At 46.5% G+C, this 13653-nt stretch overlaps 1 long non-coding RNA gene across 2 annotated transcripts; it reads left to right on the forward strand.

The window, feature by feature from the left end:
• Positions 1-40: 40 nt before the first annotated feature.
• LOC128348210 (uncharacterized) lies at positions 41-12239 on the forward strand. 2 transcript variants are annotated; one of them, XR_008317999.1, is made up of 2 exons: positions 41-293; positions 9221-12239. It is a non-coding gene; the product is annotated as an uncharacterized LOC128348210 (long non-coding RNA). The 2 variants fall into 2 exon arrangements; XR_008317998.1 differs by having other exon boundaries at positions 41-277.
• The last annotated feature ends 1414 nt before the right edge of the window (positions 12240-13653 follow it).

The following is a 13653-nucleotide window of genomic DNA, read 5'->3' on the forward strand; positions in this document are numbered from 1 at the left end:
GGGAATGCTGCTGCTGGAACCGTTACCATGGAAACAGCTGATCAGTGGCATTCACACCACTACTGAAGCAGGGCGGGGGGAGCAGCAAAATGTGAACAAGTAACAAAAGACGGAAATGGCTAGTCAATAGCATCATCTCCAGAGTGACAGTCAGCGTCGTCCACTTGGCCTCAAAAGAGATATGTCCAACAAGTTAAGGTTTCAACAAGTTAACTCCCTCATCAGAGCCAATTCAGACATGATATTGTTCTCGGCCTACCTGGAAGATGTTTGGAGCGTACGTGTAATGTAAAGTATGAACAACATGGGGGGATAAACTTGTGTTAGCAAACCTGTTTGCACATTGCATTCCTCTAGGGCAGGGGTTCCCAACTGTGGGTCCTCAGATGCTGTTGAACTACAACTGCCATCATCCTCAGTCACAGTGGAATTTGGCGATTGTGGCTAGAATAATAGGAGTTGTAGTATACACGCATCTGGAGAACCAAGGTGCCTTAGAGTCAGGGCCCACAGGGCATACATCCTAGATGGCCCTGGCTAAAGTGTGAAACCTCCCCCACCCCCCCGCATCTCCTTTGCAACAGAGATCATCCTATGAAATGGTCTACAAATGTTTTTGGCACAGCATTTTGTTCTGTTTGTACATAAATATTTTCCATATTATTCGTAATTAATAGTCTAATGTAATGACTGATTCCCTTTATATGATCTGGGATGTGCAGAACTCATAGGAAAAATAACCATTCAACCTTATTAAAACTCCCCCCTCTCCCTTAAAATTCAGTTTGCTTAAGCAGAGACCTTCATGTTCACCTCCAAATTTTGCTTTAGGTGAAAGTCTGTTTTCTCTAAGTTTTTAGCTTTTTAAATAACTTTTAATTTGAAACTATTAAAAAATGTAATTTTAATTTTGGTTTTAACCTGGTCTTTTAACTTGCTTAACTTAATTTCACTAACTTTACTCGCCTTATTTTACATTATATCTATTTTATTAATGTCGTGAGCCACCCTGGCGGGGTATATATATTTTAAATGAATGAATGAATAAATAAGACAGTCTGTCAAGTCAGTCAGTGTTCACAATTATGATAAAGAGGTCATAAAGCAACTATTGACCTGTATTTCCTCAAAGTACAATGAACCTCTTCATGCACAGTGACGTGAAATTGGCAAATGTTTGTAAACACAGGCATCCTTCAGGTACACTGATCAAGGAATCAGGAGTGGCTGCCTTTGCTGTTAAGCGGGCACTTGAAGACAATTCTGAGTTTGCTCAGCATAATGTCTGAGAGGCCTAGGAAAGGGATTGATGCAGTGCAAAGGTTCATAGCAGAGAACCAGGCCAGTGGTCAGAAATACTGTGGCCTATGGGAAAGGGGGTCTTGCAAAACAGAAAGGACATAAATATAGGTTGTGATTTTAAATTTTAAACAAATGCTGCTTTGAAATTATTTATACTAGCTTAACCCACACAGAGCTAGGGTTATACTTATAGCTTAACCCACGCTAGTACTTGATTGCTCCCCTCACCCCCTGCAACAGCCCCGCTCACCTCAGAGATCTCTCCACCCTCACCTGAACTGCACTCTTGCTCCTCCTCCACCATCCTGTTGCTTCCATCCCTCTCATCCCTCTTGGTTGTGGCTGCAGCATTGCTGGTGCCTATTGGACAAGCTGCAGCCCATCCCCAGACACCTCCTTACCCTCACCTGAGCCCCGCTCCTGCTCCTCCCCGCAGGAGCAGCAGCAGCAGTTGACTGGGCCCTTCCTTACTGCCGCCACCGCCATGGCCGCTCGTTCCCCTCAGGCCACTGACAGCTTGGGCCTGACCCTTGCCTGCCTGCCTCCCTCCCTCCCTCCACCAATGGCCCAAACAGCAGCAGTGGTTGACCCAGTAGCCCCAAACAGCAGCAGCAGTTGACTGGGCCCTTCCTTGCTGCCGCCGTCATGGCTGCTTGTTCCCCTCAGGCCGCTGACAGGCTCGGGCCCATCCCTTGCCCTTCCTTCTTTTTCTATTCCACTCCCTTTCTTTCTCTTTCTCTCTCCACCACTCGCTTTCCCTCAGTCTGTCTTCTCCTCCTCCCTCTCCCCCCCTCCCTCCCTGAGTTAACAGATCTTGTTTGTCTTGTTTCCTCATCTAATTCACACAGCAACATCCTCCTTCTCCTGAAGGGGCTCTTTCCTCCCTCACAGTCCCTCTTTTCTCATACCCCAGCCATCTATCTATCTATCTATCTAGATTCCTGTCCTCTACAATCAAGAATATCTTCCAACCACTAACAGTTGCATTCCAACGGACCTTATTTATTATTATTATTATTATTATTATTATTATTTACATTCCGCTCTTCCTCCAAGGAGCCCAGAGTGATGTACTACATACTTGAGTTTCTCTTTCACAACAACTCTGTGAAGTAGGTTAGGCTGAGAGAGAAGTGACTAGCCCAGAGTCACCCAGCTAGTTTCAAGGCTGAATGGGGATTTGAACTCAGGTCTCCCCGGTCCTAGTCCAGCACTCTAACCACTACAGCACGCTGGCTCTCAGCCTTAACCATCACAGGCTCCTCCTCCCTATCTGCACATGGAATTCCCACTGCTAAATCACCCATGGTGCTTCTGCTCTCACAGGCTCCTCCTGCCCAATCAGGTCCTTTTGCTCACGAACATTCGCGAGAGCTGCCACACACGGGATTAGCCATGGGTATTCCTTAGAGAATTAAATATATAGATGTATTTCTTCTTACTCAACCATACTGCTGGCAAGCTTTTCCTAATATTCCCATCAGTAAAAGGACTAAAAACTCTCATTTTTAAAAGTAAGCTGAAAATTCAGGCATGGGATCTGGAATAGCCAGGAGGAGAGCAGGTCTTCACAGCCCCACTCCCTGGGGCTGCAGCCCTGCAGAGAACCATATCATGAGTCAAAATAGCTCCGCTAACCTAGGAACAGTTAAGTTAGTCCATCAGTAAAGAAATACGCCACAGACTAGCATTTGGTAGGGTTGCAATGAAGGCCTTGGAAGGGATATTTAGATGCCGTGACTTGTCTATACCTACAAAGATCAGAATCGTTCGGACAATGTTTTTTCCTGTGACACTCTATGGATTCGAAAGCTGGTCTTTGAAGAAGCAAGATAGAAGAAGTATTGACGCTTTTGAACTCTGGTGCTGGAGAAGACTTTTGAGGATACCATGGACAGTCAGGAAAACAAACAAATGAATCATAAAACAAATCAATCTAGAATTTTCACTCGAGGCACAAGTGACCAGGTTCAAACTATCATAATTTGGACACATTATGTGAACACCCAGCTCCCTTGAGAAGCCCATAGTGCTGGGAAAAGTTGAAGGAAAGAGAAGAAGAGGATGACCAGCAGCAAGGTGAATGGGCTCGATTACAACAGCAATGAATGCACCACTGAGAGACCTTAAAGGCCAAGCTGAAGACAGATAATCCTGGAGAGAATTTATCTATGTGCCGTCAAGTAGGTGTCAATTCTTAGCGACTGCTAAGACTTAATCAATCAATCAATCAGCTTAAGAACATAGGAAGCTGTCATATACTGAGTCAGACTAGGTCTATCTAGCTCAGTATTGTCTACACAGACTGGCAGTGGCTTCTCCAAGGTTGCAGGCAGGAATCTCTCTCAGCCTTATCTTGGAGATGCCAGGGAGGGAACTTGGAACCTCAGATGCTCTTCCCAGAGCAGCTCCATCCCCTAAGGGGAATATTTTATACTGCTCATATGTAGTCTCCCATTGATATGCAATCAGAATGGACCCTGCTTTGCTAAGTGAACAAGTCATGCTTGCTACCACAAGACCAGTTCTCCTCCCATATCATGAGTCAAAATAGAACCATATCATGAGTCAAAATAACTGCTAACTTCACAGGCTCATTCGCAGGCTGCTTATGCTTATGCTTTGAGGATTGGGAAGCTGGGCAAAGTTCTCCCATTGGTGTATGTGAGGAAGGAGATCACCATATTGCCTAAGGAGTGCAGGAATGCTTGCTTGCCTAGCTTCTGTGCATAGTGCTGGAAACTAGGCAAGCACCGCCCACATTTCCTAGGTAACTGGCCAGTGCTTACTCTCTTCTGTTCTTGTGCTGGGCTTCAGCTGCATAGCACAGCATGGGGTTCCTCTTGCATTACTAGCATTGCAGTACTATGTTGCATCCTTCCATGCAGCATGGCCAGAAGCTAGGCAAGCATTTCAGTGCTGCCTAGGCACTTGGCCAGCACAGTGTGGGAAGACAGCATTATCTCGTCACCTAGACAACACTGGCATGCTTGCCTAGCTTCCGAAACTGCACTGCAGCTCCATGACTTCTTTGTTCACAAAGGGATATTTAGGACCAAAAGAGTAATGATGCTGTAATCTCAGTAACTGAAAGCAACCCTCTTTGGGTTATGATGTAACTTGTGTGGCCAGAGTTTGGCCAGTTTGGAAGTTATCAACAAGCTCAACATTATGGAATTTAGTGTCAACAAATCCTGGGAATAGCTATGAAGTCAGGAATATAGGAAGCTGCCTTATATGGAGCCAGACCATTGATCCATCAATCCATCAGTATTGTCCACCCAGACAGGCAGCAGCTTCTCCAAGGCTGCAGGCAGGAGTCTCTCTCAGCCTTATCTTGGAGATGCCAGGGAGGGAACCTGGAACCTTCTGCACGCAAGCAGGCAGATGCTCTTCCTAGAGTGGCCCCATTCCCTTGGGGAATATGTTACAGTGCTCACACATGTAGTCTCCCATTCAGATGCAAACCAGGGCAAAGTCTGCTTAGCAAAGATGACAATTCATGCTTGCTACCACAAGACCAGCTCTCTGTTGCATGGAGAACAGTGAATGGTACATAGGACACCTTACCTAAGTGTATAGGTAAAATGGCAAAGTTGCTTTCAGTTAAACAACTGCTCGATCTGGGAACAAAGAAGCTTCAACTTGTTCCAGGGCAGCAGGAAAAACCTGCCACCAAATCAAACTCAACCTCCAAAAACTGCAAAGAGTAAGCCGTCTTCTCAGGGGCAAAATGACACCCAACTCCTTCTTGAGTCTAGTGAAGCAAGAGAGCATGTCCATACATGGGAGATGCTAACAGGGCCACAAAATGGAAATCATCAAAGCTGTGGATGACTGTATAGTAACTAATGTCAAGAGAAAAGCACAATTGGAGAAAGGTGTTCAAACATTCAGATGTAGCACATGAAATTGAATAACCCATAGGAAGGGCCTTGTCCAAATAATACTTTCCTTTCACTTGTACCCAACAATGTAAAACCTCTGGGAAGAACAAGAAATAATTGGAATGTAGACTTGATAATACGTTGAGCCATTAGTGTCCAGGGCCCCAACTGTCTTACCATGGCCACTACAGCATTGAAAAATCTGACAACGTGTATCTTCAGGTCAGTGGAGTTGGTCACCAACTCCCCTTTGGGGTAGGACAGAGGATGGAGAATCCTGTGTTCCACAGGTGCTTTCTTGGGAAACACTCCCCCTGCCCACCGGAGGGAAGCCAAGGGAAGAGAATTGAGGTTAGCCAAGGGAAGAGAAGTTAGTCCAGAGGTCCTCTCCATTTCAACCTCCTTAACTAGTTTAGCCAAGACTACCTCCTCTAAACTCTTTACTGACTTTAAATTCTTAGATTGCCTAAAAGCTTGCCTTCATAGGGAATGTGGAAATCAAACTGAAAACCTCTCAACAGGTAGAGAGCATTCACCCTATCTAGATATCTGTGCAAGTATTTAGCTAGAGCCTGCAGCCACACTGGCATTGGAGCCCTTTGTAGCTTCTCATTTTCTGTCCACCCTTCCTAGGACAGTCTTAGCTGTCTGCATGGCATCTGCTCTCTTGGCTGAATCTCTAAGCAGACTTTGCCCTGGTTTGCATCCTTGGTGGGTCTTTCTATGGTGGGTGCATTTCTGCTTGCATTTGCATGAAGAATCAAAATACTTAGCAGAAGTGTTATAGTTCTAGCAAACCAGTTTGGGTTGCTTCCTTCATGCCTGATTCCTTGCCCTGCTCTGCTTTCGAATATGGTCCCTGGACATTTCAACAGGGAGTAAATACCTGCTGTCAGCACACTTTCCCAAAGCAGTCTTGTTCTGCAACACAACATCCCATGAAAGCTCCCCATCTTTCCTGTCCCATCATGCAATGCATGTGGAATAATTCCTCATAGGTGGCCCAAGATGCCCATGGGTGGTGCCATTGGAATTCCCAGGATTGGTCTTGCCACCAAGGTCAATATTGAGGCTGCCAATTCTACTGCTGCACCAGCCCACACCATTGTTGCCACTCCAAATGTTCTACCAGTCAGGGACAGTGCTGAATGATGACCAGTACCCATATTTGTGCCCTGTCAACCCAGCCACTCCCATTGCTCCAGGTGACACTTCTGTTGGGCCCTGAAAAGATACCTCTGCTGATCACTGTAGCCCCTGTATACCACAGGTATTTTAAGGTGGACAATATGTCCACCTGGATGCTATGTGTCTCAACCAGCCTCACCAGCCACTAAGGATCGGGTAGGGGAGACTAATGCATTTGGGCCTTAAATGGCCCCAGCATGGAAGCTGGTACAGGGAACAGATGAAGCAGAGCCTCCACAGCCAGCCTCCTCTCTAAATCCCCAATCATTCTTAAGAACTGGGGCGCCTCAGCATCATTGCCCAAGATTCCTGGACCAAACCCCACTCTCACCCCCATCAGATGCTGGCGCTGCTTCTGGACCTGATTTGGGCTGTCTAGCCATGGGCATCAAGAAGGGGGCCTACTCACTAAGACCATAGAGGACCCAGGTGATCTCTCCTCCAACCACGCCAACCTTGCATAGAGAGAACTGCTTAAAGCTGACCCTCAGCTGGATCTGGTTCTGTCTGGCAATCGGGTCCTATTGCTCTCTTTTTCCTTTTTGGAGGAGCCATTCTCCGCTACTGCTTTTTGCTACCTGACCTTAGTTACCTGGACATATGTGGGGGGCCTGTATCTAGGCCTGAAAAACCTCTATTGCATGAACAGCAGGTCCTGCATGTGTGCACATCCCCTCCCAAACTCTGAATGAGGGAACACAAAATGGTTGTCCTATAGATACCCCACTTTTCTGCTTCTCACAGGATCTCATCAGAGGAAGGCTTGACAATTAAAACAATTAACAACAAGCCTGCTCGTCATGCTGCAATGCAAATACTCCCTTGCTGTTCATGTCAGGAGGGCCCCAGTGGTGGCCAATATAGGCAGACTGGAGAGAGTAAATGAGGCTCAGGTGAGGTTTGTTCTTACTTCTCTCATACTATCCCAGCTGCCTCACTCTGCTCTCCACACCTGACCATGGCACTAACCTTTTGCACATGGGCTGGTCATTTGCCCAGTTTCTCAACCTGGCAAATGACCAGCCTGGCAAATGACCAGCCTGTGCACAAGGGGTTAACACCATGCTGAGTACAGCAAGGGACAGTGAGGCAGCCAGGATGGGGTGTGAGGAGTGAGAATGAGCCTTACCTGAGACTCATTTACCACACCCCCACCCCATAGGAGCATAGGAAGCTGCCATATACTGAGTCAGACCATAGGTCCATCTTGCTCAGTATTGTCTACCCAGACTGGCAGCGGCTTGGCAGCCATCTCTCTCAGCCCTATCTTGGAGATGCCAGGGAGGGAACTTAGAACCTTCTGCTCTTCTCAGAGCAGCTCCATCCCCTGAGGGGAATATCTGACAGTGCTCACACATCAAGTCTCCCATTCACATGCAACCAGGACAGACCCTGCTTAGCTGCTGCTGCTATTATTATTATTATTATTATTATTATTATTATTATTCATTCGATTTCTATACCGCCCTTCCAAAAATGGCTCAGGGTGGTTTACACAGAGAAATAAACAAAGATGGATCCCTGTCCCCAAAGGGCTCACAATCTAAAAAGAAACATAAGATAGACACCAGCAACAGTCACTGGAAGTACTGTGCTGGGGGTGGATAGGGCCAGTTACTCTCCCCCTGCTAAATAAATAAAGAGAATCACCATGGTAAAAGGTGCCTCTTTGCCCAGTTCGCAGGGATAGCTAGAGGGACAAGTCATGCTTGCTACTACAAGACCAGCTCTCCCCATCCCCAATCCAACCACACCAGTTGCTACTGGAGGGTCCCATTCACTAAGAAGGAAGTAATTGTCCTTCTCTAAGTGTGTGTTAAAACTTTTGATCTTGCTTTTGCCTAGTCATTACCAGTGGTTGGGATTTGGTCACACCCACACTGTTTGGATCTTGCCCTCATTTGACTGGACTCTGTGAGGCTATTTCCATGATCAACGGAAAGCACGCTAAGGAGCTTAACCCACTTTCTGTGGTGCATGGGAACTACTGGGCTTTGGTGTGGGCCAGCCTGGTGCTCCCAAGGTGGCTAGCCCACCTAGAACATCCTTAAATGAGGTTAACAGAGCGAGCGCTCTGTTAACCTCATTTCTTTGCTCGTGTGTCGCCGTGCTGTGCAAGCAGCCTCCTGGGCTCAGGGGTCTCTCCAGGATGCCCCGCACACTTGCACAGGACATCCTGGAACTTCCGGGGGCTGTGTGGCCCCCAATCTCTGCAGCTCCTGCCTGCTCTGTGATGGAGCAGGCAGCCATGTGGTCGGCCAATCCGGTTGCCCAGCTACCTGTTGCATTGCTTGATCATTTGGCCTCACTTTAAAAAATTCTTAGGTGACTATGCCATGCATTTGAGGTAGTGGGCTGTAGCCCATGATGTATCAGTTGGTTTTAAGGTGCCACAAGATGCTTTGTTGTTTTAGTTATCTAGCATTCTGCAGGTTTTTGTAATGTTTCAGAAAACTTCAAAACCTCTCTGAAAAGCTATAATCATGGGAGAAAAGAAAGGGAAATATACCTGTTTCAGCTCTTGTTAAAAACTGTTGTCTGTTTCCAGGCTGTCATAATTTTTTTCATTGGAGTGGACAGACCAAGAAAACTTCTACCAAAGGAGAAATGCAGCATGATCAGATTTATTTTATTTTATTTTATTTTATTTATTCATTTAGCACATTTATATACCACCCAAAACTCATGTCTCTGGGCAGCTTATAGCAAAATACAAATTAAAACAAAATTAAAAACATTAAAACTATATAAAATTTAACACAATGTTAAAAACTGTTTTTACTGTATACTCACATATATTTTACCATCCTTGATCATGTTTATGCACTGTTGTAATCTCATAGAAAGAAAGAAAGAAAGAAAGAAAGAAAGAAAGAAAGAAAGAAAGAAAGAAAGAAAGAAATTGATGGGGATAAGTTGACAATACACTTTCGGAGACAAACTGTTGAGTAACAGCATGTTACAAAGGTGCTTATGAATTTGGATTGATTTTTGAGGACAACAAATATTGGAGAAAGCCTTTCTACTCCCTGTGTCTCTTTCAGAGACCAATAAGAGCACACAGAATGCAGGGGTGATAATGCATATATCGGGGCCAAATGAAAAACAGATTTTATTAGTAAGACTGCTGAGTTTTCAAACGGGGGAGATGTTGGAAACAGTCTGAGCCAAAATCCCTGAGCAGCTTATGAACAACCTCAGAGCTACCCCTTCCAGCAGACTTACCTTCCAGCAGAACCCAGTAAGGGAGTTGCTTCTCAGACTTGAAAACTTTAACAAGAGGAAGTGCAAAGATTCCTGGGAACTGCTCTGTGCCCAGTCTTGTTCTGGGCCCTTTCTACAGTCCAGAGGTCCTGGCAAACAATTTCTCCTAGAGATTTTGGCACTTTTGCTAAGCCTTTCAGGCCTAATGGAGGCTGAGAAGGAGTCTTCCCCTTCAGGGTTGGCCCCTCAATGGAGCAGACTGAAGGGGTCCTACCTCATGGGGGCAGGGGCCATATGGGGAGAACTCCACCTGCCTCTGCTGCTCTTTCTCCTCATGCTGCTGAGCTTGCTGCATTTAAAAAGGAAGAAAGGAACAGAGTGGAAAAATAAGTATAGAGGAGCAGAGTGGCCTTAGACTCTCTCCTGAGGAAGGCCAGAGTGCCTCTTGCGAGTGGTGGGCTAGACTGCTGGGTGGATAGGGTGGCCAACACCTGGTGTCCCACCTGAGGTGTAGGTTGATTCCAGACTGATCCTGATCACACTTTGTGAATGTCCCTCCCCTTTCTAATTTTGGGAGATAGGAAAGGTGCAGAGGTGCGGAAGCGGGGGAGGAAGAAAACTGGAGGCAGGGAAGGGTGGAGATAATGGAGGGAAGATAGTGGTGGCCCCTACCCAAACTGTAGCTGGGCATCATGTCAGATGCAGGAGGCATGGCCAGTATTTGGAAGAGGGGCTGCTTGGTCCCTCTCCCAATGCTCCCCAGTTGGCATTTTGTTCAAGGGCTGGCTGGGTGCATCTTTCTCTGCCTTGCTGAGCATGAGGCAGAGAAAGAAGCACCCAGTCAGCCAGCTCTTGAACAAAGCACTGACTGACTGGGGAGGATCATAAGAGGGGCAGAGCAGCCCCTCTTCCCAATCCTGACTATGCCCCTTGCATCGGTGTGCAGATGCTGATGCAAGGGTTGGGGCCAGTATCAGAAAGAGGGATCTTGAACGAAGCACCAGCTGGGCAGAAGAGGAGTGTGCCAGCCAGCCAGCACTTCATTTGCCAGCTGGCTGTGGGAGAGGAACAAGGTGGTATCTTGGGGAGGGGCCCTGATCCTGGTGGTCCAGGGACATTTGCCCCACACCCATCCCAATCCAGTGGTGGCTGCGTCCTTGGTCATAAATCTCATGTGGAAAGTGTCCCCAGGCTGTTTTTCTCAGACAAACACTGAATCCAAGGCGAGCAGGAGGTGTGGCTAAGGAACATATCAGTGTAGAGGATGAGGCTAGCCTCTACCTAGGTATTGTGTACCTGGTTGAATAATACATGAATAAGACTGTTATTTCAAAAGAAGTTTTACCAAAATAGTCTGGTTCACTTGCTTTTTAATATGAAAAGTGAGTATCCAGACTGAAAACGTCCAGCCTCTACTCCAGGACTAGAATACAAGTGACTAAAGCACCATTCAAAAGCTGGCCTGGATCAATGAACGGATTAACCAAAAATACCACAGTTATGTCTGTTTTGAGATCTCCTGAGTGATACAGATGGTGCATGCTTTCAGTGTCTAGGTGATGTGAAGACTCTGGAGTAACTGGTTCAGCCACCTAATGTTACAAAGGGACAACATAGACAGAAGGCAATCTGGCTGCCATTAGCTACTTTTATCTTATAGGTCCCTGGACTAAAATGCCCATATGTGAGGGGAAAGATGGGGATAAGGGCCTACAGGTGGATACGAAAAGAAAAGAAAAAGCAGAGTTTGACAATGAAACTAGCCAAAGGGGGCCTAGGAATTGAAGTCTGTGGTTGGTTCTGGGGAATTAGGGCATAGAAGAAGACCAGGGAGGATCCTGAGAGGGAAAGGTAGACTGGGCAAGAGGGCAGACTCCCAGTAGAGCAGAAGAGGCTGAATGTTCTCACACTGTCTTGAAATAAGCAGCCACAACTTTGGCCACAGGCCTCTCTTGTGTGAGAGTAATTGAGAAATTGAAGATGATGTCCCAATATTAGCTATTACAGAGGCAATAAACTGCAGCTGCCATGAATCCTCCTGACACCGTGTCAGGATTCTTGGTAGAGTTAAAGTACAGAAGCATGGTTGTTTTGTTTCTCCTCCTCTGCTGTTCTGCTGGGTGGGTTGCCTTTGTTATCAGAAGACTGAGCTATGTGACCACTGGTAAATGTTGATGGCTGTACAGTAAGACTCCAGAAGAAAATTACTTTGAGAATTACTGCCTCAGGAGCTCATTGCAAGTGGGGCCAAAATTTGCAGCAGGAAATTATTTATATTTCCCATGTTTGTACTAATTATAGCATGTAATGGTGAGTGTGGGAGGTAAGAGCAGCTCCTGGTAGAAGGGGTTGGGTTTTTCATTTCCAATATGTTTGTTAAATGATGGCTTAAAGCAGGAATGGGGGTGAGGATTTACTGCTGAGAAGGACAAAAGAGGAACAATTTTTAGACGTCTCTTTGAAATATGCTCACTTCAGCTTCAGTACACCACCAGCAAAGAAAATGGCTTTAATCAAGCTCTTTTTGCAATATGAAATACAAAGAAACTTTTAAATGAATGTGCTGTGCAATTCTGGAGAACCTTTTCAGGCTTTGGATTCCTGCTTGTTTGTTTTATTAATACAGGCAGCACAGTTGCTCACCGTGCTGGATTTTAATGATGATGTGTCCAGTCGAGGTTTTGACAAAGCAGCACCTGGGAGAGGATGCCTCCCTTTTGTAAAATGGTCATATGAAGAAAGAGGTGGTAGGAAGCAAGTAAACTTTGTTTCAGGGCCCCACAGGGTTGAACCGAGGATGGCAAAGAATGGGAAAGCCATCCTAACTACCAGGCCACAGTGCCTGCCCAACATGACAAGCGTTCATCTTCTTCTAGGTTTTGATTAACTCTTCTCTTTTTTTTGTTGGTGGCCAGTCTACCTCCCCACTCTCACAGATGAAAATAGGGAGACTCTTGGTTCTTATTACATATGTGTCCTTATGCGAAAGATCACTGCCTTAGCTCTCCATGGGAAAACAAATACAGCGGATATTTATATACCGCTTTTCAACAAAAGTTCCCAAAGCGGCTTACATAGATATAAATAAATAAAATGGCTCCATTTCCCCAAAGGGCTCACAATCTAAAAAAGAAACATAAGGCAGATACCAGCAACAGCCACTGGAGGGATGTTGCGCTGGGGATGGACAGGGCCAGTTGCTCTCCCCCTGCTCAGTAAAGAGAATCACCACTTTTAAAAGTTGCTTCTTTTGTCCCCCACCCCAACTAATTACTGAAGGCTGTGCTGCTTGTCCCCAGACACAGACCCCAAGAAGACACAGACAACCAATTAGTGGGTTAAAAGGGCCACAGCTTTATTGACTAACTACTGAACAGGATAAGCAGACTGGACAGGGGTAAGCCCCCCTCCCCAAGATTGCTGGGCCTAGCAATAGCCGGGCTCTGACATTCCGGTCCTCCCTGTGCCTTGCTTGGGTGGCACACTCTGGCTCTGGAAGGCAGCAGGTGAAAACCTGCTCCCTCCCCTTCATAGCCAACTCCCAAAGGGGGCCTGGATCCTTCAAGGTCTTTGCACACCCTGGACCATGCAGCCCAAGGGTTAGTGAAGTCCTGAAGCAGGTTTCATGGCAAATCATCCTCCCTGGGTCACACAAACCACAAGGGAGCGGTTAACCAATCACCAATTAAACTGCCCAAGGGTGCTCACCGATGTTCCATCCCATCTACTTACCACCCAAACCCACACTGTCCCTGCCACACAGGGAGGTTAGCCTAGCTTGACTTTCCTGCCCCAACACTCTCCAACACCTCCATAATCCCCCTCTGGATATTATGCAAATACAGATTACATCCTTCATTAGATAAGTGAGCCCCATCCGGCTGGAATAAGTAAGGCAAGGGGGCCAATAGGCTTGACTGGACCACAACCACCCTGCCTGTGGCAACTACGAGCTTGCCTATGGCCGCGGATGCCCTGCATTGGGCCCTCTCTATCCCCCACAAAGATTGAGCCCCATGCCAAACCCTACACTGTAGCCATTCCAGCCAAACTATCCAGATCCCAGGGAACC

This window comes from Hemicordylus capensis, chromosome 2 (assembly GCF_027244095.1).
Source record: "Hemicordylus capensis ecotype Gifberg chromosome 2, rHemCap1.1.pri, whole genome shotgun sequence".
Lineage (NCBI taxonomy): Eukaryota > Metazoa > Chordata > Lepidosauria > Squamata > Cordylidae > Hemicordylus > Hemicordylus capensis.